Source organism: Mesocricetus auratus, unplaced genomic scaffold, assembly GCF_017639785.1.
Source record: "Mesocricetus auratus isolate SY011 unplaced genomic scaffold, BCM_Maur_2.0 Super-Scaffold_100042, whole genome shotgun sequence".
Lineage (NCBI taxonomy): Eukaryota > Metazoa > Chordata > Mammalia > Rodentia > Cricetidae > Mesocricetus > Mesocricetus auratus.
Genome location: NW_024429219.1, coordinates 1,905,304 through 1,932,566, shown reverse-complemented (window position 1 = coordinate 1,932,566; position 27,263 = coordinate 1,905,304). Strand labels below are relative to the sequence as shown.

Here is a 27,263-nt window from a genome sequence, read left to right as displayed (position 1 = left end):
TTCTATGGAAGGGGAAACGGAACACACAGAGGATGCCACCCTCTCGCCAGGGCACCAGCATGCCCCCCCATTCTAATTTTGACCCATCCCATGCAGGCTCTGTGTAGCCGCCACACACCATTGCCGGAGGAGGGGATTCGTCCAGCCACACTGAATTGTGTGCATTCTCTGGCTACAGGAGCACCAGGACAGGATAACTGGACTCCTTGCACAAGACAGATTATGTTTCACCCTCTCCTCCATCCCATCTGCTCAGTCCCCTCTCCTACTAGCCAGCCCCACGGGCCACACATGTATGCATACATATACCCAAGCGTGTATACCCGCCCACGCATGCCCGCGCATGCGCCCGTGCACAGGCAACCGAAACTCTTCAAAGGGGTCTCAGCAGCTTCACAAAGAGTGTTTCCTTCCACTTCAGCCTTCCCGAAACGGCTCTGATTAGCGCTAATGATAATTCCCATTAATCACCTTTGACTGCTGCAGGATGGAAACAAGGCTGTGGTCAGGGGCCACTGGGGTCTATTTATGGCTTGTGTGTGTGTGTGTGTGTGTGTGTGTGTGTGTGTGTGTGTGTTGGCAGTCAACACTGTGCCCCAATGCCTCCGGCCTGTGGTTGACATCAGGCCAGGTACGTGGGGGCTGCCAGCTGCCCAGCGCAGATCAGTGTCTCTCCTCCGTGTCTCACGTGGGGTATACCAGCGACTCACGGGACCCTCATTATCCACAACCTAGAAGCAGTGTGGCTATATGTCCAGTGGCAGTCACAAGTAATGGCTCTGGGTGTAGGCAACTGCCTCAGATGTGAGGAGAAAGAATGAGGGATGGACCCTGTTATCGGCCAAAAAGTCTTACTCTCCACATTTCTCCTCCCCTCCTATACATAATGGTGCACCCCATTCCCTTTCCCTGACAGCCCCTAACCCAGGGTAAGAAAAGCATCCAAACTTGACCCTTCACGCCACCCACAGGTAGTCAGCGGATGGTCACAGGCCGCAGAGCTGAATGTCCAGAAGAAAGGCAGGCGTGAAGCTCCGAACCTGTACCCTTGAGGTCCCCAGTCACTGCCCAGCCCTTGGAGAATACAACATTCAGCTCCTTTTCCAAACCGGTGCACGCCGAGCCCACAGCTCTGCCCATAGCTCTTGCCTTTGCCCATTGGCATCATGGCTTCCTAGCTCAGACTAGACCGAGTCCTCCTTCCCCCACCTCGGGGATTCCTGGCGCTTTTCTTCCTTGTGGACTTCCCAGAGGTAAATTCCAGCCTCTCAGCACGGAGAAAAGCCTTCCCCTGGCTGAGATGAGACAGGACCATACACAACCAGGCTACACACACACACACACACACACACACACACACACACACACACACACACACACACACACACACGGTTTCTTCGTCAAACAATGGCCATGATAAGCTTACCTGGGGACTAGGAACAAAGTTTCCTGTGTTTCAGGTTTCTGGTCATCCTGGAGGCTATGATAATTAAAATTGTATTCCGACTCTAGTTTATTATGGACAGTCTACCTGTCCCCAACAGCAGAAACAAAAAGGGAGGAAGTCGTTGTCTGGTAGCAAATGGTCAAGTTGCCTAAAGGGGTGGGTAGGGAGGGCTGGGATGGGGGTGGTGGGAAGCCTAGGCAGGGACGGCCCTGGTCAGGCACGGGTGAAATGGAGAGGAGTCAGAGAGCACCCTGCATCATGGTAGGTCCATGTGTATGAATGTGTATGAATTTAGAAGTGCTTCGGCTTACGCCCTGGAACTTTTTGAGTTTAAATGTTATGAGGTCCAAGTGAGGCTGCAGCACAGGTTGATGTGAGGTTGACTTCACAGTAAACTCGGGACTCCCTCCAATCATGAAACCACTGAGCACAGGTCTACAGTCCAGACCTCTCCTAGTGGGTAAAACATGGCCCCAGAGGCCTCCATCTCTACTACTTAAGTTTTGTTATTTTTTAAGCATGCATTATGCACTTCCACGGCATAGTGAGTGGTGGGGATCTGGTGAAACCTATTCAGGACCCGAAGAACCTCCATCTGCCTAGCAGGCTGGTTGAGATGAGCCTCTGTCTACACCCCCATGCTTGCTGGAGTCCACACGAGGCAAGAGCGCGCAGTGGGCAGACATCGCTGCCACTCTACAGATACCATGCAAGATCTGTTTCCTATTCATAGAGCCCCTCTGGGATGATGCCACGGCAGGAGCTGGCCTGAGCTCTTCAGCCCTTTGCCTTCAGTGGCAAATGTGTTAGTAATGGTTCTCCTAAAGGTAGGTGCTCCTGGGATTCCTACTGCTCCGTGCTAGGTTTAGTTTCCCTTACTCTTCTTCTCTCCCCTTCTCTCTCCTTCCATCCCCTCTCTCTTTCCTTGGAAGGGTTTGGTCTCAACATCTCCGAGTCTGACTTCTCCTCACGGATGAATATCATCACTGTGGAAAGAGACTGCCAAGAGGGTAGCTGGCTTTGTGGCCAGCCCTGCGCCGTGCGTCTGCTTGGTGGTCTCCTGCGGGGGGGGGTCTTGTTTGGAAGGCGGCCTCATGGAAGACGGAGAGGAACCTCCAAACTTCATATTCATAACATCGAGACCGGGATCAGACTTTCTAACATGGGAAGTAATTGCTTTATAGCCCCAGGTAGTTCCTCCTTCCGCTGCAAGATGATACCACACATCTGGCTCTGTTTTTGTGACTTCCCAGGGAGGTTCCACCTAGGAATGACCCTTTAGAGACAGTGGCCTGTGCAGGCTGACTGGTCAGACAGCTTTGGAGTCACAGCTAGCCTAGATTCCCAGACTTGACCATCCCAGGACTGTCAACCTAGAGCCCCATTCCAGGGTAGGAGGCATTCCCTACAGATGAATACTGTCCCTTGGAGTCACGCCCATGCAGCACATTCACTTCACACGGCTCTTTGCTGTGTTGAAGGGGCTGCCAGAGGACAACGGCAGGGGGCATAGAGCCATCAGAGGAACACCAGTCTTCAGAGGTTGAGACAGCTAGAAGGAGACTTATACTTTCCAGCCTGGGGTTGGAGGTCTTGTGTCTGCACAAGATCAGTGGTCCCAGAGCAGAGACTGTCTTGGTATGGACTTCAATCTTTCCCACAGGTCTGCATCATAGCCTTGGAGGGGGCGTGTGCGTGTGTATGTGCGTGAGTGCATGTGTGTGTGTGAGTGTGTGCGTGAGTGCGTGAGTGCGTGCGTGCGTGCGTGTGTGTGTGTGTGTGTGTGTGTGTGTGTGTGTGTGTGTGTGTGTGTGGTTTCCCCAGAGTGACCCTGTATGTACATCTTGATGGCGGTGCAAGCCCATACTGTGACTGCATCTCCTTGCTATGGACGATTATCCTGGTCCATCAAAAACCCTATTCTGTCCTCCTTCTAGTGAGTCTTCCTAGCCAGTGCAGAGATGTCCCGATTTCCAGCTCTTCTACGTTGCTGGGTGCAAGCCTATCTTCTTTAACCTTCCGGGGAAAGCCTCTTGGGAGCACGGCACGCACAGAGTGGACAGGCTGCTTGCCATTACCTTACATCTTTCAGCGTTTTCAATCAAGTTTAATAAATGCCAGGTGGGGGCATTTGAAGAAATAAGGGCCATGTCCCCAGAGCTAACATGAAGACAAAGGCCACGCTGGGACTGGGCTGCGTAAGGCCACTTTACACTCCTGGGCGGAAGTCTGCCCTGGGTGAGGGTAGGAACCTGAGCACCTCCTTGAACTTTCCCCAAACCCAGGACCAAGCAGCTACGCCTATCACTTCTTCAGTGGTCACATGTCCATTCTCCAGCCCATCCTTTCTAGGCCTTCTCTCAAAAGCCCTGGGATACTTGTTCCTCCTCATCCACGTGAGAGAGTTTCAGAGCTTCAGGGTTACAAGTGAGGTGTGTGTGTGAGAGTGTGTGCGCATGTGTGTGAGTTAGTGAGTGTGTGTATGTTTGCAATGTGTGTGCATGTGTGTGAGAGACTGTATGTGTGTGTACTTATGTGAGAGACTGTGTAGTGTGTTTGTGAAAGAGAGTGTGCATGTGTGTGAGTTAGTGAGTGTGTGCATGTGTGCAGTGTGTGTGAGTGTGTATGTGTGTGTACGTGTGTGAGAGACTGTGTAGTGTGTGTGAGAGTGTGCATGTGTGAGTTAGTGAGTGTGCGTTTGTGAGAGTGTGTATATGTGTGAGTTAGTGAGTGTGTGCATGTGTGCAGTGTGTGAGTGTGTATGCGTGCCGTGTGTGTGTGCATGTATGTGCATGTTTGTGTGAGAGACTATGTATGTGTGTGCACATGTGTGAGACTCTGTGTAGTGTGTGTGTGAGTGTGTGCATGTATGTGTGTGAGAGACTCTGTGTAGTGTGTGTGTGCATGTATGTGTGTGAGAGACTCTGTGTAGTGTGTGTGTGAATGTGTACATGTGTGTGCATGTGTGTGTATGTGTGTGCATGTGACTATGCTGGACAAATGAACTTTGCGTTTGACCTCCATGTACTGAGTGTAGCATCACCCACAGCTTTGGCCTCGGGTGGGGGGTAAGCGCCTGGTGTTGAGTGTTTGGCACTGATTCTGGATTCAGACATCCGTAGGTCTTCCACAGAGACCCCTCTCTAACCTTGCTGGTGGTGGGCTGCCAGGGAGGTGCAGGCACTGAAGTAAGCCCAGGGAAGGAGTCGCCCCCCCCATTTTGGGGCAGTGAAAACAGATGCATGTTTCAAAGGTGGACAGGGCCTCTCTGGAGGCGTCTGAGGCTCTGCCCATTGGCCTCTCTGAGTCAAAACACGGGGTGAGAAATGCCATGTCTTCAGACCGCTCCCCCACTTCAAAAAAGGCTTTCGCGGCACTCAATGGAACTCTGTTCTGCAGACACTGCCACCATTGTTGCCTCTGTGTCTTCGCCCTATCACACACAAGTGGCTCTGCTGGAGAAATGAAAGTACCGTACGCACAGCCCCAGCCGGCAGACCGCCCCTCCTTCCTGCTGCAAGACGGCACTGCACATCTGGCTCCATTTTTTTTCCTCCCGTGACTTTCCAGGGTGGTTCCACTCCTGTTCCGAATGGGACCTGGAGGGGGCTCCTGCTAGAAGCCGGGGCAGGACAGCTCCCCTGGCTCCCGTTGTCAACCCCGCCATGTCACAGCCGTAGCAGACCCCAGGCCCCTGGCTTTGCTTGGCACGGCTTCTAGTCTTGCTGGATTCTGCCTAGAGGTCATGTTCCCAGAGAACCCAGGCAGGCACTGGAACCGCGCCCTGGCTCTTTGGCCAGCTATGAGGTGGTACTGCAGAGGTGGCTGGTGGTCTGAACACCATACACCAGTGGGTGCCTCTCTCTAGCATCGGACTTAACCTTGTGCTCCCTGGAAGTCTGGGGTTCAAGGACAATTCACTGAATTTGGTTCCCTTGGGCCATGATGGACCCAAGCCTTGCATTAGGTTCTTGGTCTACATTTTTTGCCAAGAACCTATGGCTTGCTTGATGGAGGGACTGTACTTAACCTAGAGCCCAGCTGCCCTCCAAGCGCAAATAAAAAAAAAAAAAAAAGCCAAGTCCTAGAAGGAGCTGTAGCTTCCAGAGGGGTTGGGGGGGGGGCTACTTTTCTCTCCTGTAAGAGAAACATCCAGACTGGAATCTCCTGGCCTGAAGTCCCTGATCAGTAACATACAAGTGCTGCACATATGGTCACCATTAAGGCGTCATGTCCAAGATGACAGATAAAAGAAGTGTTTGGTTCGTTTGCCAGAGCTTTGACCATGTGACAATTAGTGGCAAGGACAGTGGCCTGCTAATAGGAGACATGGAGCTAATCATATCTGCCTGCTGCCAGCCAGTGAGCCAGACAGCCAAGGGAACCCAATTCTAAGAGGGCAGTCTCTCTCTCTCTCTCTCTCTCTCTCTCTCTCTCTCTCTCTCTCTCTCTCTCTCTCTCTCTCTCTCTTTCCTCCCTCCCTGTGTGTGTGTGTGTGTGTATTTGAAAGTTAGAGGTTAATTTGGGATGCCACTCTTCAAATGTTATCTAACTCATTTTGGTTTGATTGCCTTAATTTGTTTTTTTGTCTTTAATTATGGTGTTCATGTGTGTGTGTGTGTGTGTGTGTGTGTGTGTGTGTGTGCGCATGTCAGTTCAGGTACCCATACAGTCCAGAAAGGGAGTCAGGTCCCCTGGCATTGGAGTTACAGGCAGCTGTGAACCATCTTATGTGAGTACTAGGAACAGAACTTGGGTCCTCTGCATGAGACGCACAGACAGGCTTCTACGAGTCTGAGGATGCACACAGTCCTAGGTTACGCCAAGCCCAGACACGAGCACATGGCACCCGCTTTCCAAGAGTCTTCCATGTTGCTCACATTTGAAGCCCTCGTCTCATGCCAGCTGCTAAATAAACATCACTGTGGAGCGAGGGCGTTTCGTCTGACGTCCATCCTCTGTGCCTCCGAGCTCAGGTTGCTGCTGACGGACAAGTCTCGGGTGTTCTTTACAACCAGCCACACAGAGGACACTTTTTTTTTTCTCCTTACAGGCAAAGAAGTGAAGGCTGCCAACAATTTTCTGAGGGTCTCTAAGGGAAGGATGAAGCTGTGAGTGTGGGTAAGGATAAACAAGGGTGACAGGTGGGGGGGAGGCTGAAATCTGAGCTCCACAGTAACTGCCAGAGACTCCGTGCAGATGGTGTGGACGGGTCTCTTGTCAGGAAGCTTTGGCCACTCTGCTTCTGACTGGGGCCCTGGATCCTACTGCTCAGGCCTCTTCCTGAAATTCTGGCCTCAGCCCTAGACCCAGGAGATCCCTGGTGAGTCTGATGTGGAAGCCGGGGAGGTGGCGGGGGAGGGGGCGTTGGTGGCTGCTCCCGGAACCCTGATACCCAGGACAGAGGGTTGGGTAACAGGCCTTTAAGACAGCCCTCAGTGCTCTGTAGCTAGAAAGCAACTTTGCATTTTAAAGAATATAGAACACACACACACAATACACACACACACACGCACCCATATATACACACACATGCACGTGCACGCGCACACAGACATGGATGCGCTCGCATATGCACATGTGCACGCACACACATACATACACACACTTATATACACACACACACACACACAATGCACCTTGAAGCTAAGCATCTAAAGAGGAATGCCACATTGAGAAGCATCAGGCCACAAGGTCATTAACGTTCTCTCCTGGGCTTCTTAAAGGCTCCCAGGTGACTTTCCGGGAGTGCTACCACCTCCCTGCTCTGTGCTGTGAAGTGGGAGTGCCCCTTCTTCTCACGTCCCAAAGCATCATGGGTAGAAGACTCAGAGGGAAGTGCGGCCCATGAGACTTCCTATCCATCACTAGGTGAGTGCAGGTGCTGAGGTGTGGACGGACGGGCGAGGCGAGGGCTGTTTCAGGGGAGCCATCTGACTAGCGGTCCCAGGAATTTGTCCCTCTTGTGGCCACACTGTAGGGATGTCCTAGCCCTTTCAAGTATAGGGGCCAGGGGGTGAGAGAACCCAGATCTCAGTCTGGGGGCAGGAGAGGAGAAGCCAGGCCCTGGCCCTTCTGGAGCAAGGCGGACGGCCAACCAAGGGCCTCCGTGAAGACTGGCTGCAAATCAATCTGACTGGACACTGGAGTCCGCTGCCCTCCCTTCGTCGTTGCTCTAGGGGGCGCTGCAGCCTTGCTCTCAGCGTCTAGCAGCCTGGTGGGAGGGTGTGAGTGGAAGTCCTGCACCCAGGAAAAGCCGTTTTTGGATCTTCTTTTCCGTTTGTTGTTTTGTTTGCTTGCTTGATTTTCAGACAGGATTTCCCTGTAGCTTTGGAGCCCGTCCTGGAACTAGCTCTTGTAGACCAGGCTGGCCTCGAACTCACAGAGATCCGCCTGCCTCTGCCTCCCAAGTGCTGGGACTAAAGGCGTACGGCGCCACCAACCACTGGCACTGGATCTTCCTAACTAAGCTTCCCTGCAGTGGCTGAGCGGGTGAGAGGCAGAGCCAAGCTTAGACCGCAGTTCTCCAATGTACAAGGCAAGGAAGGGGCACGTTGTCCTTCAAGGTCTAAACCATGCCTTGTCTGGGCTGTCCATTATTCCCTGTACCTTGACCTGGGCCCCACCTTGGCCCAAACGATGGACACATTAAGGGCTGGGCCAGGATGTGAGCAGCACGGTCACACGGGCACATTCCCCCCCCCCCAGAAATCTCTTTGCACTCAAATCATAAACCTCTTCTTAAGAGCACAGAGGTGTCCTCCCCTAAGATAGAGCTCACCCAGTTGCAGTCCATGACTGCATTTTGTGGTGTCAACCTCAGGGACCAGTGAGATGATTCTGTGGGCAAAGACACCTGCTGCCAAGCCTGATGACCTCTGCTCAGTCCCCCCAGGACCTCCTGGTAGAAAGAGAACCAACTCCCACAGATTGTCTTCTGACTTCCACACACTCACTGTGGCACGTGTATACACACACACACACACACACACACACACACACACACACACACGAAAGATCTAGATTTCTACCCTCACTGCATGGACCCGTGCTGCTTGCTTTCTACTGAGGGCGTCTTGTTTTGGACACTGTAGAAATGTCCCACAAGTTCCCTGGACTCTACCCACCAGCGCCCCTAGTGGTGACAACCACAACCATCTGCAAATGTTTCCAGTGTTGGAGCCGGGGACAGGAGGGGACAGAAAGGCCCTAGTTGGGGACCACTAGCCACTCTGAAGGCCACTTAGGCACTGCTGCCTTCAAGAGCACCATGGAAGAACACCAGACGTCAATTTGTCCCTGTCCTCCTGCTCCCTAGCCAGAGTCCTGTTCAGGGAAACGGTACTTCCCGGGACCTAGGAAGAGGAAGAAGGGGAGACAGACACTCTCGGTGGGGACAATTCTGATAAGAGTGCATGACAGCCACCTGGAGGGGCTCTGCCCAGGCACCTCAGTTGTATTTCCCAGTTGGGCTTCATAGTTTTTCATTTGGCTTGGCCAGGGCCAGGACTTGGAGCTGTGGAGTAGGCTGGGTATGGGGTTAGCTGGCATTAGGAGATGGTTGCACGCCACATATCCAGCTGTCACGGGTCTCTGAGAGACGTGTTTCATTAATGCAAGCACAGGTGTTGGCAGGCTGGGGCCCAGGTGAGATTCGCCAGGCCTGAATATGACAGTCCTCGCTCCCAGGCCAGGTGGGGATTGCACAGGAGTCAGGTCTGCTCTCTGGGTGGATCAGGCCAATGGAGGCAGTGCTGGGCAGATTCTAGACAACCCAGGTGACCCCACCCCCAGTCTCCTTCCTAGCCCAGCCACCTGTCTTAGGTTAGGGGGCACTGCATCTGACTGGCCAGAGCTGAGAGTCCCCTGGGGACACTGCCCAGGGCCTTAATCCTGGGCAAAAAGGGCAGGCTGATGTGTTAGCCCCAGGTCTGAGAAATTCATGGAAAACAAACTCCTCCATGTCTGAGACTCACTGCCCGGAGTGGGGGTAAGCCACTCCTTTGTCGAACCATCCCTGAGTCTTCACTCCTTCTTGGCTTACTGACCCACCCCACAAAGCCTTCCCAAGCCAACCACATGTATACGCCCAAACCCAGCAGTTACTTTTGACGTCGGGGCAGCAATTGCTGTTTAATACTTGTTACTGCTCTGCTTCTTGCCTTTTGGAGTCAGGGTCTCACAGAAACCAGGCTAGCCTCCACCTCCTCACTATGCAGCCAAGGATGACCCCGATCTTCCTGCCTCCATGTCCCAAGTGCTGAGACTACGTGTGCCTGTCACCACGTCTGTCTGGGAAAGCTGAGGCCAGAGGGGCTTTCCCAGCTGTCCAGGGAGGGCTCACACGCAGCCTCTGCCTCCTCCTGCCCCTCCAGCTGATCTAAGGGATTGTAAAGCAGATGGCTGGGCTGTTGTCTGGCCACCAAGGCCTCCTCATGGTTCCTGTTCTCTGGGAGCCGGTGGATTTTCTCCAGTGTGGCCTCTGAGCCGGTGGATTTTCTCCAGTGTGGCCTCTGGGGTGGGGGGAGGAGTCAGTTGGGGCAGTATGAGGGACACACAGGGCTGCCTATGAGGTCAGAGAGTCCTTGTCTGTTCTCTGCTCACCTGGATGGCCTCAAGCCCTACCATTGTCAAACAAGCTCTAGTACTGTCACCTCAGGGTGGAGTGTGAGCGCCAGGGAGAAGTCCCTTCCCCCACACGAGGGTTCTGCCCACTAGGACCCAGCCTAGTTCCTATGGATTAGGACCTCAGGCACTGACATAGGGTGTAGGGAGGTAAGTAGGGGTAACGCAGTACCTGCTGGAGGCCAGCACTTAGATCCCATAAGGAGGCATTTTGCAATGATATCAAGGGCAAATGCAGGGGTTCTCTGAACTGAGACCAGGAGAGGCACTCCTTCTGGGGCTCAGTCAGCCTTCAAGGTGCGACAAGAAACATCCTGTGTCTCTTTCTGTTGGGCCCTGAGGTCCTCTGGCTGCAGGCTATGAAACTGAGCCAGGACCAGGCAGGCAAGGAACAGCCATCCTGGGCAGAGAATCTCATGCCCTTCCCACCAACCTCAGGCACTTCACACCCAGTTAACTTTTATGAGCAGGGCTTGCTGGGGGAATAGGAGGGTGCTTGCCCTTGGGGGCAGCCAAATCCCAGGCCCCAGGGGACTCTGAGCACAGGCAGGTTGGGCCAAGGCCAGCTTTCTAGTCATTGAGATCTCTGTCTACCTTCACCTGTCTCTCCATGAAACCCTGAAGTGCTATACAACTCACCAGGTCTTCCCCTCTCTGTAGGGCAAACGACTCCAGCCTTGTCCAGCATCCCTCTGCCTTCGTGATGCCTTTAACTAACCCCACGGCACCATAAGAAGAGAATCCCAAGGTGGACACCCAACCCCTGGTTACAGTAAAAGCCCTTCCAAGTCACTTGTGGACATGATTCAGAACTTGATGAGTGCCAAGTGCGGCCTGATCAACACCCTGAGCCATCTATTGTTCATTAAGCTGGACAGAGGCCTTAGTGGGGGGGACTTGAAATGGGGAGGAAGTGGGCAAGCTGGGGGCGGGGGGGTGTCTAATGTCTGTTTTCAACACGTGGCCAATCACAGCCTCTCTTTCTTCTGTTTAGTATAATTTTATACTGGGCGGATGTGTTTAGGCCTGAGCGGGCCTGACAGTGATGATTAATACCGTGCATCAGGAGATTCCAGCGCAAGCATTCGGGAACAAGCTGTGCCTGCACCGTTCTCATCAGATGGTCAAGCCTGCAGGCCTATTAGAACCAGCAGGAGGCCTCCAGGCTTAATCACAGAGGCTGGGCCCATGGAGGGAGAAGAAAGGGAAAAAGGAAAGAGAACAAATCCCAGAGAGGGCCCGGAAATGCTACTGGAACCCCCACCCCTCCCCCTCCCCCCCAGTCACTGCAAGCGGCCAGGAGGGGAGTCAGCAAGGGGGGAGAGAAACAATTAAAACCTGCAGCCAGCCGCAAGAGACCACAACTCTGGCCGTGGGAAGTCTTGCAAGGTCGTGGGCGTCAGTGGCTGAAATAAATCAGCCGTGGGCAGGGGCAGTGTGGAGCTGGAGTCTTGGTGTTGAGGCAGAGCAAGTCAGGAACAAAGAGGGAGGTGGTCAGGAGTGAGAGCAAGGGCTATCAGTGGAGACCAGCCTCTGGCCTGCCATTCCCCGAAGGATGGTCACTGCCCTGTCCGCCGAAGGCTGTCTGGACTCATCTGCTATTAGAGTCATCCACAGTGTGCTCCCCTGTCCCAACCCGACCTCTGATGTGGTGGGTCAGTGTTCTCATCTTTATCTTTGAGGAAGCCCTGGAAGTCACAGACACAGGATCCCCTCCTAGTTTGAGTATGAGTGTGTACGTTCTCCCCTGCCTCCTAAGTGGGCTCCAGGGTAGGGGTAGAGGGTTGTGGTGGTGGTGGGGGGCAACAGAGGGTCAGTGGGGTTGTCAAATACAGAACCCGTGGTGCAATCAGGTGCTTGCAGGCGATGCCCAGAGCAGCTGTGGTTCTTACCATTTTGTGGGCCATCAGAGCCCTATTCTAAGGAACCAGGTTGAGCTTCTACCGGTGTGGGGTGGGGGACTCAGAAAGAGGCTTAATTGTGCAGGCAAGTCTGGCAATGAGGAAGAAAAGAAGGCTGCTCAGGGACAGATGGAGCCCCATCTAACATCAAATGGCTCGTGGCAGAAGACTGGTCCAGCCTTGTTCCCGGCTTGGAGGGTGTTTGGAGCATCCCTGACCTCACCGAAGTTAGGAAAAACTAAAAGGTCAGCAGGAGACCCTGAATTTTCCTATCAAATCCCCGACCTTTCTGTACAATGGTGGGTCTGCGGCACCTATGTCAACCCTGCGGTCACCAGACATCCAGTGACCGGCAAAGGTTAAGACTGACCATCCTCCGGGAGTCCTGCTTCTATGCCTGGAGCTCCTTCCTCTGTGATCCCACCGAGGGTTCTGCAGAAGACCAGGCCAGTTTCATCCCTTAAACACAGCAACCCAGAGGTACTTAGTGGTCAGGACGTTCCAGGATGCCCTCAGATCATCTCTGCCAAGCGGAGTCCTTTCTATCCAGAAAAGACAGAGGGACTTTGTAGCCAAGCCCTGCCGGTTGCTCCGACTGCCTAGAGATGTGAACTGGCACTGACTGGGACCTGGCTGACCGTGAGGAGCAGGTGCCTTTGCGAAGTCTGAGCTCAGAGACCTACGGAGGGCAACTTGAACTGGTCCCCCAGTGGCTGATAGCCTTTCCCAGAACACAGAGCGGCCTGGCCAGCCTGTGCCCCAACCCCGAGTGCTGCCAACCAGTACCACCCGATTCCTGCTGTTTGCTGTCTATTTTTGGAAATGATTTTTTTTCTGACTTGTTTTTCTCCCTGGCTTCATAATAAAAAAGAGCTGAATGTTACCCTGGGTGACTTTCACGGTGGGTCTGCAAGGCTTGGGGAGGTAGTCATACCCCCCAGAACTATGCTATTTTGATGGGAAGAAGGGTCTATGCTATTTTGACGCGAAGAAGGGTTGCGGCTGGGAAAGAGAGAACTAGATACTGAATTATGAAGTTTCCCAGATGCCAAGTTCTTATCCTAGAAGGGAGGGAGGAGGCAGGCGAGCCCTTGGGAAGCCATGTTCTGAAGGGTCTCTACCTTCAGGTGGTTCTTCTATGAGGCTGCCTAGAGACCCAACATCCCTAGCCACTCCCCCTTGTCCCGGCAGGGATTTGTCTCAGTGACAAGGACAGCAGCGGTTCTCAACCTTCCTAACCCTGAGACCCTGTAATACAGTCCCTTTTTTTTTTTTTTTTTTTGGTTTTATGAGACAGGGTTTCTCTGTATTGTTTTGAAGGCTGTTGGTCCAGCCCGGCCTCGAACTCACAGAGATCTGCCTGCCTCTGCCTCCCGCGTGCTGGGATTAAAGGCGTGCACCACCACCGCCCGGCTAATATAGTCCCTCTTATGTTGTGGTGGCCCCTCCCCCAACCATGAAATTATTTTTTGTTGTCACCTCATAACTACACTCTTGCTGCCGTTATGGACTGTGATGTAAATAACTGATACGCAGTGTATGCGCTATATGACCGCTGGCCCCACAGGTTGAGAACCAATGTGCTACAACATGAGCTGCCTGGGCTCTTGGTCCCAGGGCCATGCTGCCCCCTGGGAGCTTTAACACACATTACGCCCGGGGCCGGACTACCCCAGGTGGGGCCCTGGCTGTAAAGTCAGCAACAGAGAATGTAACAGTAGGGAAGTGGCTGGGGAACTGGAAGCCCGGTGTCTTTGCTTGCCTTTGGATCTCCCTCTTCTCTCCTACTTCCTGCGCAAAGACAGACGCCTCATTCAGCGTGGCCCAGGTATCTGAGTTCTGCCCCAAGCATGCAGGTACCTGAGAAAGTCAAGCCACGCCTGCTGTGTGGCAGGGCCACATACTGCTGGTCTCCGGGCCAGCACGGTAGAGGGCAGAGTCCAGGCTCGGGGAGGCTCAGCGAACAAGCCTGGCAGACCCTCAAAGCAGGGAACTTACGTGGGAGCTGGCTTTGACAAGGGGCCCAGGAGCCTCCCTCCCTACCGGCAGCTGCCCCTCTCTACCAGCAGAGGCCTCGGGTCTCTTTCTGTTCTCCCAGGATGCCCCAGGGCTTAAGATGACAGCCCTGAAATGAGTTTGGAGCCCAAGCCCTGCAGGCGTTGGAGCTGGCGGCTGCTATGGGGTGCTAGGTGTTGACAGGCAGTGGCAGATGGCCCCACTTCCCGCTGCTGTCACTCTGGGAACCTGACCTCCAGGTCACCGGGGCAGTAGCTTTGGCGATGACCTCATTAAGCGCGGTGGCCACGTCAGCACCTTCCAGAAGTCCCTTTTATCACTCACAGCGAGCCGAGCTGAGCCAGCCCGTCCACACCTCCTCCCCAACACGGGCTCTATCTTATCTCTTTCGGGTGTGGACCCTTGTGGGGAGCCTGAGAGCAGGTCCAGGAATGCCGGGTCCAGACAACCAGGCCATCAGGTGTTGACATGGTGGGGGATGGGGCGGAGGGGGTGGTGGGGGGGAGCCGGTGTGATTTCTTGCTGGTGAAATTGTGCAGAAACACATTGATTTCTGGCTCCTCTAATCCAATAATCATCCTGCGGGCTCGTCATCTCTGGCTAACCCCGATTTCCCAAATCAACATCTTTGGAGGGCCTGAATGGGGGAACCGGCCTCTGCCAATAGGGGGCGAGCTCAGAGCGTGAGCATGTCGGGAGAGTGGGTGGGACTGGCCCAGAGGGAGGAGGGGAAGCCACTCATCCTCGGGAGAAACCAAAGGCTGGTGTCAGGAGCCAGGACAAGGGGCTCAGTGGCACCTGACATTCAAGGTCACCTCCCAAATGGAGCTTCTTGAGTTCAAAGGCTCTTGGGGAAGCCCTGTTCTGTTCTGCTCTGTCCTCTCTGCTGGAGGCCGGGCGGAGGAGGATGTCTTTGAGCAGAGTATGGGTCCCTCCCACTGCTCCGCACTTTCAAGCCTCCTTTTGTGAGCATCAGAAGCCATGCCCACTGGTCTGAATGAAGACTGTTCTTTGTCCCAGTGTCCTTGGCCATGGGTTTTGGGGATGGTTCTGAATAGTTTCCCTACCCTTGTTTCTCTTTCTACTCTCTGCTTGTCTCAGGACATCAATCACACAGAATACTAAAAAGTGACCCCACCAGGAGCCAAGCGACTGCTGGAGTAGAGCCCCCAGGAAGCTCAGGGTCCAGCAGGGGAGCAGTGAGGGGTGGACAGCACCGCCTCTCCAGCAGCAAGGACTCACGTGGAAATGCCAGGGCTGGGATGAGTCACCTGACTCTGGGTCCCAGGCCACACTCTGCTTCCTGCCACCAGAGGGGCCTATGGCCTTGCCAAAGGCCCAGTGGCCTGACGGGCACCCTGGTTCTCTGCTGGGGCAGATGAAGCCGCTGCCACCCAGCCTCAGTGTTCAGGTGCTCACGGGGAAGGGACCCAGAACCCAATGCCAGCCCCAAGGATGACCAGAAGCCATGTCGAGATGCCGCCGCAGACACAAGGAACGAGTCTCTAACATAAGACCAGGCTGTGGCTTCCCCTCTCTTGCCCAGCCCAGGGCCCTCCAGGAACTGGAGTCGTGACAGAGACAACTCTGGGGAACAAAGGCTTGGGTTTTGCTCTTAGGAGACCTAGCACTGCCAAGATCTGGGACTCTGTGGGGACCGGACTCCTCTACTGACTCCAGGTCCCACTGTCCAGAAGCTCCTCTGAGATCCTACTCTGTTCACCTGCGGAGGCAACTCTGACTGCCTGCTGCCGTCTGGGCCCCGTAAGTCCCTGTTGCCCCAGTCCATGCCTCTGGCGGTTGTTTATCCACCGCGGATCCTAATCTAGGTCCAGCAACATTGCAGGGCATGTCCAGCAGCAGGCAGAAGGCACCAAGCAATAGGACCTGCACTGCATGGGGCATATGCAGGGGCGCCGGCTCCTTTCTAACTCGATGCCAGAGTACCCAAAGCCTCCAGGCCCATCCCTTACAGGGCACAATCTCCTCCAGAGGCATCGGCTGAGACCCCTGGAAGCACCTAGCTTACTCTGAGCCTCTGTCATGGAAGGATCACCCCGCAGCCAAGAGACAGGAAACACCTGCTGTCAGCACCACAGGCCAGGGACCTTTTTTTGTACTAGAGAGCTCTCTGTCTTCCTGGAGAAAAGCTCAGGAGCCGGGCAGGTGTGTCCCATGTACGGCTTGGGTTTGAGATACTCACCATGAGGCGAGTTTTTTTGCAGCATCCTCAAGGTTGCTGCACTCCCCCAGCAATCCCCCACCCCTACACACACACTCCTAATTTCTGTTACTTTTATAGAATATCCTGCAAAAGGCCACTTAGGGGAAAGGAGGTTTATTTCAGCTCACGGTTCTAAGCTACAGTCCATTCTGTGGGGGATGTCGAGACGGCAGCGGCTTGGAGCAGCTAGTCAGATCACACACAGTCAAGAGCAAAGAATAAATGCGTGGCTGTCACTTGCTCGCTTGTCCTGGGAGGGTGGTGATGGGGGCCACAGCAAGAATTTCTCGAGAGCCAACAGATGCACTGGATAACCACCCAGTCTCATACTTAGCTGTGCAACAGATACGTCATTCAACAGACACATCGAGGCACTGGTGGGACACACACAGGCAGCCGTGTGTGTGAGAGGGAACCCCGGGCTCCACGGGTCCGCCGACCTACACTTCACAGTTCAGTGGGCGCTGCCAGGATACAGAGGTGACTCCCTGGCTCCAGAGCCACTCGGTGAGATGACGCATCTGCCATGTGCATTTGGAGGGGAGTGGACACAGTTAGGTGAGGGCAGAGGGAGGGAACCTGTCTGTCCCATGGAAGTCACCTGAAGGATGGGGTGTATTTTCAGGAGACTGGGACAGGTAAGGACAAGAAAAAGAAGATCGGGGCAAAAGCAAGGTTGGGGAAAGGTTGTACGGAGGCCTCAGCATCCTGGCTGCCTCCCGGGGAAGAACCCTGGGACAACAGCGCCTCTACCATGCCAGACGTATTAAAGGAATGCCACCTCCTGTCCAGTAAGTGTGAGAGCATCGCACAGGACCCTGGTGCCCGTAAGAGCCATGTCTCGGCCTCAGCCATAGATGCCCCCGCTCTGTCCAGTGATCAGAGCACAAACACCTCTGCTGACACCCTGGGAGGGGGGGCGATGCCGTTGCCACTGTGGGGTGAAGCTAAGGGGGGGGCAGAAAAGGAAAACTGATAAACAGTTTCCATCTCCAGCATTTTCCACATTCGATTATTTTTAAATTAAATAATCTCTTCCCTAGGAGAAAAGGGGAAGAGAGTTCCCGCACAGCTCAGCCCCTGGCAGGTCTCACAAAGCCCACATTGTGGGGTGCTGATGGAGAATGAGTCTCCTTGGAGTCCGCCCCTCAATGCCCCCTTTTATACTGCTGTCCACAGGCAGCCCCCTCAGACTACCCGGCGTGGTGGAGACCCTGGACCACCGCCACGTGGCCTCTGTGGGTCTCTTGTTGGCTCCCTGGAGCTCTGGGTTTGTGGGGGGGGGTTATTGGGAAGGCTTGGGTGGAGCAAAAAGGCTGCCAAGAAAAATTCAGGGTTCAGTAGGCAGCATGGGAGGAGGACCTGGGGGTCTGTAGAGGGAGTCTTGTCACATGATGTACCTGGAACTAATAGCTGAGAGAACACAGAGCCTTCAAGTGACGCATCAGGCTCCACGGCCCAAGTCCTTTCTTGCTGGCTGGGGTTGAGGAAGCTGGCCAAGGTGACCCTCATTATTGCCAACTGTATAAAGGAGAAGGTACCCACCTCCCAGGTCTGCGGCAAGGATAATGTATCCTTATAAGCGGCACGATGAAGAGATGGGGCTTCAGCGATGGCAGAATAGCTTTGGGTTACATGGGGTTTGCTCTCTTGCAACAAAAACAATCAAATGCTACGGACAACAACAACAAAAATTTTTATAGAAGGTTTAGGGGCGCTAGAGGAAGAGAAGGAAGGGGGGATGAGGCCCTTAAAAGAAGGAAGAGTGCAGGAGAACTGGGCTGTCATTTGGCTTTTCTCTCAAGGCCACTGTGAAGTCGGGCCCAGGGCAGCTGGAACCAGACCTTGTGGGATGAAGTTGTCCGGGGATGGAACTGGAAGTGGCACTGCATCTGTAAACAGACCCAGAAAGTCTGGAGAGGAGGAAGCTGTAGAACGGGGACCCCTGATGTGTCTGGGAGACCTTCAGATTTGGGGCTTGCTCCTGGTCACGCCCACAAGAAGATGCTGAGCAAAGGTTCAGCTGTCACTCACCACAGCAGAGGAAGATACTCTCAATGTGGAGGGAGGAGGTGTTAAAACTGACTTTCCTTTAAAACTATAGAAAGGTGCATCTCAAGAACAAAGACCATACCCTATGACTAAGGACAAGACAGCAGAGATCCACTCTAGTCAAGTATACAGTCAGTGTCTGGCAGACTCAAGGTAAGCAGCTAGGGGTTAAAATGCCTGCTAGATAGAAAACAACAGTCTTTACCAAAAATACCACGGATTCCAGAGTTTATACCACGCACCATCTAGTAGCCAATGTAATGCATAAGAGTAAAACAACCACCCCTCAGGAAATATGACCCACAATTAATAGAAATATTAGTTAATGCAGCTAACTCGGACACTCAGATTAGACCTGCTGAAAATAATTCCTGTAAGCGCATCCAAAGACTTAAATGAAAAGGTGACCATAAGAAAAAAACATACTGAAAATGCCAGCAGAGACAACAATTAAGAATCAAATGTAATCCTAAAACTGAATAGTATCTTGCATGAAGTTAACAAGTTGCCAGAGAGACTTTTTTCTTTCTTTTTTTTTAAGTATTTATTTATTATGTATACAGTGTTCTGGCATATATACTTACACGCCAGAAGAGGGCATAAAACCTCATTATAGATGGCTGTGAGCCACCATGGGGTTGCTGGGAATTGAACTCAGGACCTCTGGAAGAGCTGTCAGTGCTCTTAACCTCTGAGCCATCTCTCCAGCCCCCAGAGAGGCTTTTTTTTTAAACAGAGACAGAACAAAGGAGGGGCCGGATGGAATTATCCATACAGCATGGGAAATGTTGAGGCAAAATGAACACAGCCTCGGTGACCTGTGGGACAGTGTCTGGAGTATGTGTAATTGGAATTTCAGGGGAGGAAAAGGAATGGGAAAAAAGGAAGAAATGCTGACTTAAAAAAGTAACTGGTCCAGATAGAACAAATCATCCACTAATCGAAAGACTCGGGTAAATCAAAAAAGCAAACTACACACCAAGAAAAAATCAGCTGCAATAGGCAGAGATGACCAAGGGGTTGTATTTATACTATATAAAGATCTAAAAGAGTCAGCCAGAATCCAGGCATGGTCATGCTCACCTTTAATCCCAGAGCAGAGGAGGCAGAGGCAGGTGGATCTTTGTGAGTTCCAAGCCAGCTGGGTCTGCATAAGAGAGTTCCAGGCTAGGCAGGGCTACATCGTGAGACCCTATCTCAAGAAACAAAGAAACAAAAACAGTAAAAGGGAAACAATATAGTTACAAAGTGGACAAGAACCTGGAGCAAACACTCCACCACCTGGAGCGTGTGAGCACACAATGCTCACTAGTCACCAGGGACATGAGGTGTTACGTCATACCCACAGGGACATGAGGTGTTACGTCATACCCACCGCAACACTTCGACATGTAATGATGGAGAACACAGGTTGTCAGTGAGCAAAGAGGTAGATGGAACTCTGGTGGAGCTGGCAAAAGACCTTGTCTTATGCATCCAACAACCTCACTCCTAATTCACACAATGAACAACAACTCAGGCTCATAAAAGGCTAACAGGGACTTTATCCATATTAGCCTACATGGGAAATAGCCCATAATGTTCATTCCCGGGACAGTGAATAAACAGCCCATGGCAAGTTCATAGCAAGGAAGGGTACTTACTACTCTGCAATAAGAGCAACACTGTAACGTAGGCAACAACTCAGACAGATCACGGGTGTCTGTGTAAAGCCCAAAGGCAGGTGGGACTGATCTAGGAACGAACCCCAGGTTAAGGGCTACCTATTTGCCCATGGGGGATGTGGACGGAAGAGTCCCGAGCTGTACAGATGCTTTCTGACTTGATTCTATCGGTAGCTTCTCTGTCAGTTGTTCACATGCAATGTGGGATTTATCATGTACCACCTAGGACACACGCGGGAGACTCTGAGGCCAGGGTGCTGGGGCATGGGTCTCAGATAGGTCACTTGCTGTCACATTCCCAGCCTGGACACACAATCCAGCCTGCTGCCCTCCCTGCAGGCAGACAGCTGATGCACTGGGAAGTGTCCTGGACAGTGGGGAACCTGGCTGTTCCCTCCTGCTCTCTGGCTTCCCTTAGGGTCAGGTATGGGGAACTCCCCAAAGGGTTAGGCTTTACCTAGGAACGGGACTGAGATTTCTACAGGGGATCTTCTTGCTCTCCGAGAACTTAGAGTGGATCTATGGACTGCAAGGCTGCCTCGGAGGCTGATGGGAAGGGTGTAGGCAGCACTGTGGGTGGTGGTGGGGTGAGATGCCCTTCTGGAGGCTTCTGGGTCACGGGCTTCCCCACGCCCATTGCTGCACTCTCTAATGGCACTTCTAATCTCTGGTTTAAGGCATGTGTGTTGACATGCTGGGCATCTCACAGTTCCTTGATACCCACGGCAGGTTGCACCAGCTGGGCTGGCCTGATTCACTGATGCTGGTCTGCTAGGTCCTAAGACTGTGCAATTCAGGCACAAGTTACGGAGATTTGTGTCACCTGCACCCTTCTCTCCTCTGGAAGCTACTGGGGGAACAGCCTCATGCATAGCCATGGGACTCCAGTCCTGGTCTGCAGTCCCCACCATGTGGCTTGGCTGGATCAACACCTCTGAGATCCTACCTGTCACCTGGGGGGTGAGAACCCTGCTGGGGAAAAGTTGGCCACACTCTGCTATGACACCATCTCTGTGACACTCTGCTTGGTCCCTGTTGTTGGATGTCCATCCCATATGAGCGGGTAGAGGCCATGGCAAATCACACAGTGGGGCTCGCCCCACATCCCAGTCTTCACCACGGTCCTGCCGAAGGTGCTCCAGTGTGATGCTCGTGGTCCACACCGTCACGGAGTCCCTTGGCCATTTCCCCTTTCCTGAAGCATGCCCTCCCCGCCCCCAGGTTCAGCTTTGCCTCAATCCTTCCATCTGTCAGGTCACAGAGCTGCCTTCATTGGCCATGCGGTGACTCCTGCCCCCTATCCTGCCAAACCCTCCAGCTGTTAATTTCATAAATAGGCCGTTGTTCCTCTGGACGGGCTTTTTTTTTTTTTTATGAAGCATGTCCCTGGCGAGTGGAAACATTTAGTTAATAATTTAACACTGTGCTGTCTGCTGAATTCTCAGGCCCCCCAAATGAGATCGATGGAGCTAACAATTGGCTTATGGTGGAGTTTCCAGGCTCTATTTCCTGAAGACACAGGCGAGTGCAGAAGAGGCAGTCCTGTGGGGGAGGGGGCGCCGTGTGTGTGTGTGTGTGTGTGTGTGTGTGTGTGTGTAAATGTAGATGCTATTGATGTGGGTTGTCAAAAATAATTGTTTTATTTCCCTGGGAGTGTTCCAGAGCCCCCAGACGCACTGATCCATAACACAGGGCCTCCAGGAATAGTGAGCTTGCGGGCGTCGGCCGGCGTCTTGCGGCCCCCTCCTAGGAGGGCAGTCAGGTGTGTGTCACTCCTCACCCCGACACCATTAGGAGGGGTGTGGGAAGGAGAAGAGCTCACCTGCATCCTTTTCCTGGACTTCTGAGGGGGAAGGTGGAAGCTTGGGATTCAGTTAGAGCTAAGCTAGGACACTCTAAGACCCAGACAGAGGCCCCCACAAGTACTTTCCCAGGAAAAAAGAAACGGGGTCACTCACTACCACCAACGCCACTGGACAGTGGATTCCAGAGGGTGGGCTTTTTGACCCTAGAGGAGCATGGGTCATCCCGTTGGCCAACATTCTAGCCACTTCACAGAGATTCCTGGGGAGGGAAGGCTGTCCCAGGGCCCCAGGACCCCAGTCAAAGGGGCTGTCTATCCTCAGCCCCCACAAACCTCACTGTCCAGTGGTACAGAGATTCCCACCGTCTCGGGGGGAAGCCCCAGTAGGTGGATTTTACCACTCTGAAATAAGGGCTCCCTTTTCACTGTTGAAGCAGGGGTGTGGGGTGGGTGGGAATTCCGTATTACCTCGTACAGTTCTGTAGAGGGGTGGGAGGATCTGGTCACCTTACTGACTTAGCAGGAGGTACTCGGGTCACATGACACCCAGGTGCCAGTCCCTGGACAATTCCTCCCATGGTCTGTCTGCCTGAGTTCCTCGATTTTTGCTTTCTCGATGTTTATCCCGAGTAGCGCTTCTCCCAAGATGCTACTTAAGAGTCACTGGGTGGAGACACACATCCTTTGCACTCAGCCTGGACACTGCCAGGCCTGCGTCCATCCATGGCACCTATCCACCTGTCTATCACTGATGTGCGAGGCTGATCTCCACCTTGGGCAATGCCTGGGGATGCAAGGCTGTCTGTCTGTCTGTCTGTCTGTCTGTCTTTGAAGGGTGAGTGGCAGTTACTTTTCCTTGAGGCGATAACCCACAAAATGTGGCTCAGTTATCAGTGGCCAGGAAGTTGCTCCGCAGGGTGAGAGACCAGGATACCTCTGCATGCCTGGGGGCTTAGAGGCCCCCCTACTGACAGCCTTGAGATTATAACTCTTCCTCAGGAGAGAGAACACCACCACGCCACATCTATGTGACCCGCATGTGAGCAGCTGGGGACTTCCTGTCATTTTCATAAAGGCATCAGAGATTGCAGACCAGCTTTGGGGACCTTGTCACAACCCCACAACAAGGAGGAGAAAAGTGTCCCCTCTGGACTTTTCACCCCTGTCTGTCACTGTCAGCCTGGCAGGATACCACAGCCTCAAGGGGAACAGGACTTGGTTCATACGTTACAGTGAATCCTCTCTAGAGAGGATTCTTGTCTTGTCCACACAGAATCCTTCTGCTCTGGTGGCCCCTGACTCCTTGGTACCCGGCGGCTTTCATGATCCACCAGGTAGCACTTGAGGCTTTGGATCCTGGGCTATCAGGCTGAAGACGGAAAGGTCAATCCTGGTGACACTCAGCCATCTCCTGTCCTGGGCACCCAGACAGATAGACAGATAGGTCAGCCCCATCCCCTACTCCGAAGTAAGATCTGAAGTCAGGAATTGGGAAGAAGCCAGGAGTATCTCCCTGGTTCTTGATTCTTGGTTTTCTGTTTAGGTATCTGGGCTTCACTGAGCACTCTGTGGACTGCGTTTATAATAATCCCAAAGGCTAAATATCTAGGGATCCTTCCTTGGCCTCTCTGCTTCTGTCCATGCCTCACTGTGGGTTCCTGGGCTCAGGAGAGCCTCTGTTGAGGTGTGGAAGCCCTCACCTCTTGGTGGCTGGCATGAGCATGTGGTTTTTCCTCCTCCAAGGTCAGCTTCCTGCTCCCTCCCCAGGTGCTGCCTTTAGCCCCAGAGGAAAAATAAATTTTATTTGATTTTTTTTTCTTGAACAACGAGCCTCACCAAGGTGGATGTTTCTTTAGCTTTTATACAGGTGCACGCAAAAGCATTCTTACCTGCGTGCACATGGGTGTCACTTCCTTTTCTTTTCTTTTTTTCCAGCATGTTTTCCAGGGTATGGGACTCTAGGTTACCAGAGTGATGGGGGGGGGCACAGACGGAAATCAGTGAGAAACTGGGTCTTGCTGCCCGGCGTCCCCAGGTTTGAAAGAACAGATGGAAACTTCCTGGGGTTTACACAAGGCCAAAGTCAGTCAGTCCAGAGTGAGAGAATTGCATGGTGTGTGCCCACAGCTCTGCCTAGGCTAATGGAATGCAGCCAAGCGTTCTTCCTTGCTATACGGGCCGGTTTTCCTTAGCTGACCGCTCCTCCATGGAGGTCTCAGGCAAAGAGGACCCTTCACATAGACATGATGAGTCCTAACCTAGCCAGTTAGGTTAAAAACATAAAGTAAGGCCATCCAAACTGGAAAGGGGAGAACCAAGCAGTCCCTGCTTACAGATGACATGGTTTTATTACAAAAAGACCTAGAGATGCCAAAGGGTATTAGAAATGATAAAAAAAATTTAGCAGGGTCATTAGAGCTGATAAACAAATTTAGTGAAGTCACAGGATATAAAATTAGCACATGAAGATCAGCGGCGTTCCTCAACACCAGTAACAACCCGCTGAAAAGCAGTCAAGAGGGCTACAAGGAAATAAATTTAATCAAGGAAGTGAAGTATCTGAATAATGGAAATCATAAAACACTGATAAAAGAAATTGGAGAGGGGGAGGAGATATCCCATGATAGTGAATTGGAAAGATTAGTGTTGTTAAATGTTCACACTACTGAAGGAAATCCATAGATGGACATAATGCAGTCTTACCCAAAAACACTAATGGAATTTGTCACAGAGATAGGACAAATAATCTTAAAATTCTAAGGTGACCTTAAAGACCCCCATATAAATGGAACTATCCCGAGCAAAGGGAGCAGAGCAGGGGGCATCGCCATAGCTGTCTACAAACCCCACTTCAGGAGCTACAAAACCCAAACATACGGACACAGGAGCCAACATGTAGCCTAACGAAATAAGACAGAAAATCCAGAAATAAATTAACATCTCTATAGTCAATTTTTAAAAAGACAAGAGCTCATGTATCTAAGGCTAGCCTCGGACTCGCTGTGTAGCTGAGGATGACTCTGGACTCTGATCCTCCTGCCTCAACCTCCTGAGTGCTGGGATTACAGGTGTGCAACACCACACGAGTTTTTGTAATGCCAGGGGGAAATATGTCACCAAGTATACTAGACAAAAAATTCTAGCAACTGAGCAGTATCTCCAGCCAGAGAAAACTGACTTTTTGACAAAGACAGCAAGAGCATCTAGTTGAGAGAGAGGAAAATCTATTCTATAAATGGTGGCAGGAAACCAGATAGCTGTAACAGAGGAGACCAAACTTTTATCTCTCATCTATTACAAGATAATTCACAAAGATCACAGCTTTAAATACAAGGTCTGAAAAGCACAGAACTACTAGAAGAAAACACAGGAGAATCGTCGGGTTTGCAAAGAACAGATCACATAATCCCTCATGCACAGGAACCCGAGAGAGTCTACCAAGAAAATATTAGAACAGAGTCATAAAGGTGTAAGATATAAAGTCAAAACAAACAGGCCAGTAACAATAAGTTAGCTGAAAATGAATTCTAGGAAGCTTTTAGATATGACCCCGGAAGGGCAGGCAACAAAAAGCAATGGATGATGGAAAGGATCCATCTCCAATTAAAAGAGGAACCCAGACAGCAAAGGAATCAACAGAGCAAAGATGCAGCCTGTGGGGTTGGAGACAATCCATCCAACAAGTGCTCAGTGCCCAGAACACACAAGAACCCAAAACAATCCCAACAACTGGATTTGAAGGCGGGCAAATGATCTGAAGAGACATTTTTCAAAATAAGATGCCCAAGAGGCCAAGAAGCACAGGAAAAGTGTTCAGCATCGCCGGTCATCAAGGACCAAGCCACCAAGAGACACTGCCTCACCCCAGTTAGGATGACTATAACCAGCAGGATAAAAATTGGAAAATGATGCTGAAGATGCAGACAGAGGGTACTCGCACGGCTGACGGGAGCACTCGGTGGTACTGCCGCTATGGAAAACAGTAAGACTAGGACTACTCATAGGCCAGCAATCCTACTGTTGGGCATACGTGCAAAGACACTGAAATCCACACATCAAAGAGACACCTGGCCTCTCGTGTCTATGTCAGCTCTGCTCCCGGGAACCGTGAAAAGGTCACTGAAGTGTCCACTGAAAGATTAGGGGATAGAGTATGACATGCGTGGTAAAGTATTATTCCACCTGGGGCCGGAGAGACAGCTCAGTAAAGCGTGCACTTGGCATGCATGAGGACCCTGAGGCTGGTCTTCGGAATCTATCTAAATAAAAAGCTAGGCATGTCTCTGTGAGTTCGAGGCCAGGCTGGACCGACAACCTCCAAAACAATACAGAGAAACCCTGTCTCGTAAAAAACCAAAAAAAAAAAAAAAAAAAAAGCTAGGCATGGCAGCACACGCTTGTAATCCCAGCTGTAATCTTGGTGCTAGGGAGGTGGGGACAGGCAGATTCCTGGAACTCACAGGTTTCAGGCAAACAAGAGCAACCTTGTCTCAAAGAACAAGGAGGACGGGTGTCCTGAGGAAGAATGTCTCAGGTTGGCCTCTGATCTTAGCATGCACACACATGCACATGCACAGGTACTGGCCTTAATCCACACAAAACAAGCTTTCATATGATTCAGCAGTAGAGAGATGAAGCTCTGCTATGTGCAGGAACACGGGTGAGCATAGAAGAGGCCATGTTAAGTAAAGTGAGCCATGTACTCAAAGACAAAGACGGCATGTTTTGTTTATATGCAGAAACTAAAAACCAGCCTCTGTTCATTCGGTAGCTAGTGGCTTGTTGAAGTGGGGAAGGGTGGGAGAGGTGGTTGGTTGAAAGTAAGCAGTATCTGAAGTTCTGTTACAATAGGGTAACAGTGGCTGGTGACAGCTAATTGTGTGTTAACACAGAAGAAAAGATCAGTGTTGGGGGTGATGGCTAAGCCAGTCACCTGACCAGGTCAACGAATACCAGCATACCATATATATATATATATATATATATATATATATATATATATATATATGTATATTTTTTCATTGAAATGTCAGCCCATAAATCTGTGCCATTGCCGCATGTGAATTAAAAACAAAAATACGAAAACAATGATCCCATGTGGTGACCTAACATGGTTCTTGCTCCACCCCCAAGACAGCAGCTACAAATAGCAGGTTCCTCCCAAGAATCCAGATGCCCCAATCCTGGCTTCACACCTGAGGGAGGTGGCTGTCCACGGGTGCTTCTGACATGGGCAGAACCTGGAAGGCTGAAGCCCCAGGAAGGACAGACAGCTCACACAGAAAGGCCTTCCTCTTCTTACCCCGGCACAACTTTCACAGGACTGCATACACATGGAGAAATACACAGTCACACACAAGGGTGTGACATGTTCACCCTCCATAAATATCCTCCACACAGGCAGACACACAGACAGGCACAGAAACTTACAGCCAATCACGCAGACACAGGTCACACATGTGCGCACACAAAATACACAGACCGTGTGTATGCACATTACATGTGCACTCACAGCTGCCTCGGGATATCT

General features: G+C 52.1%; 1 protein-coding gene across 11 annotated transcripts in view; it reads right to left on the bottom strand.

Moving 5' to 3' along the window:
• Prdm16 (PR/SET domain 16) overlaps window positions 1-27,263 on the bottom strand; it is a 329,501-nt gene that overhangs the window by 63,084 nt on the left and 239,154 nt on the right. The gene's annotated exons all lie outside the window — the stretch shown is intronic.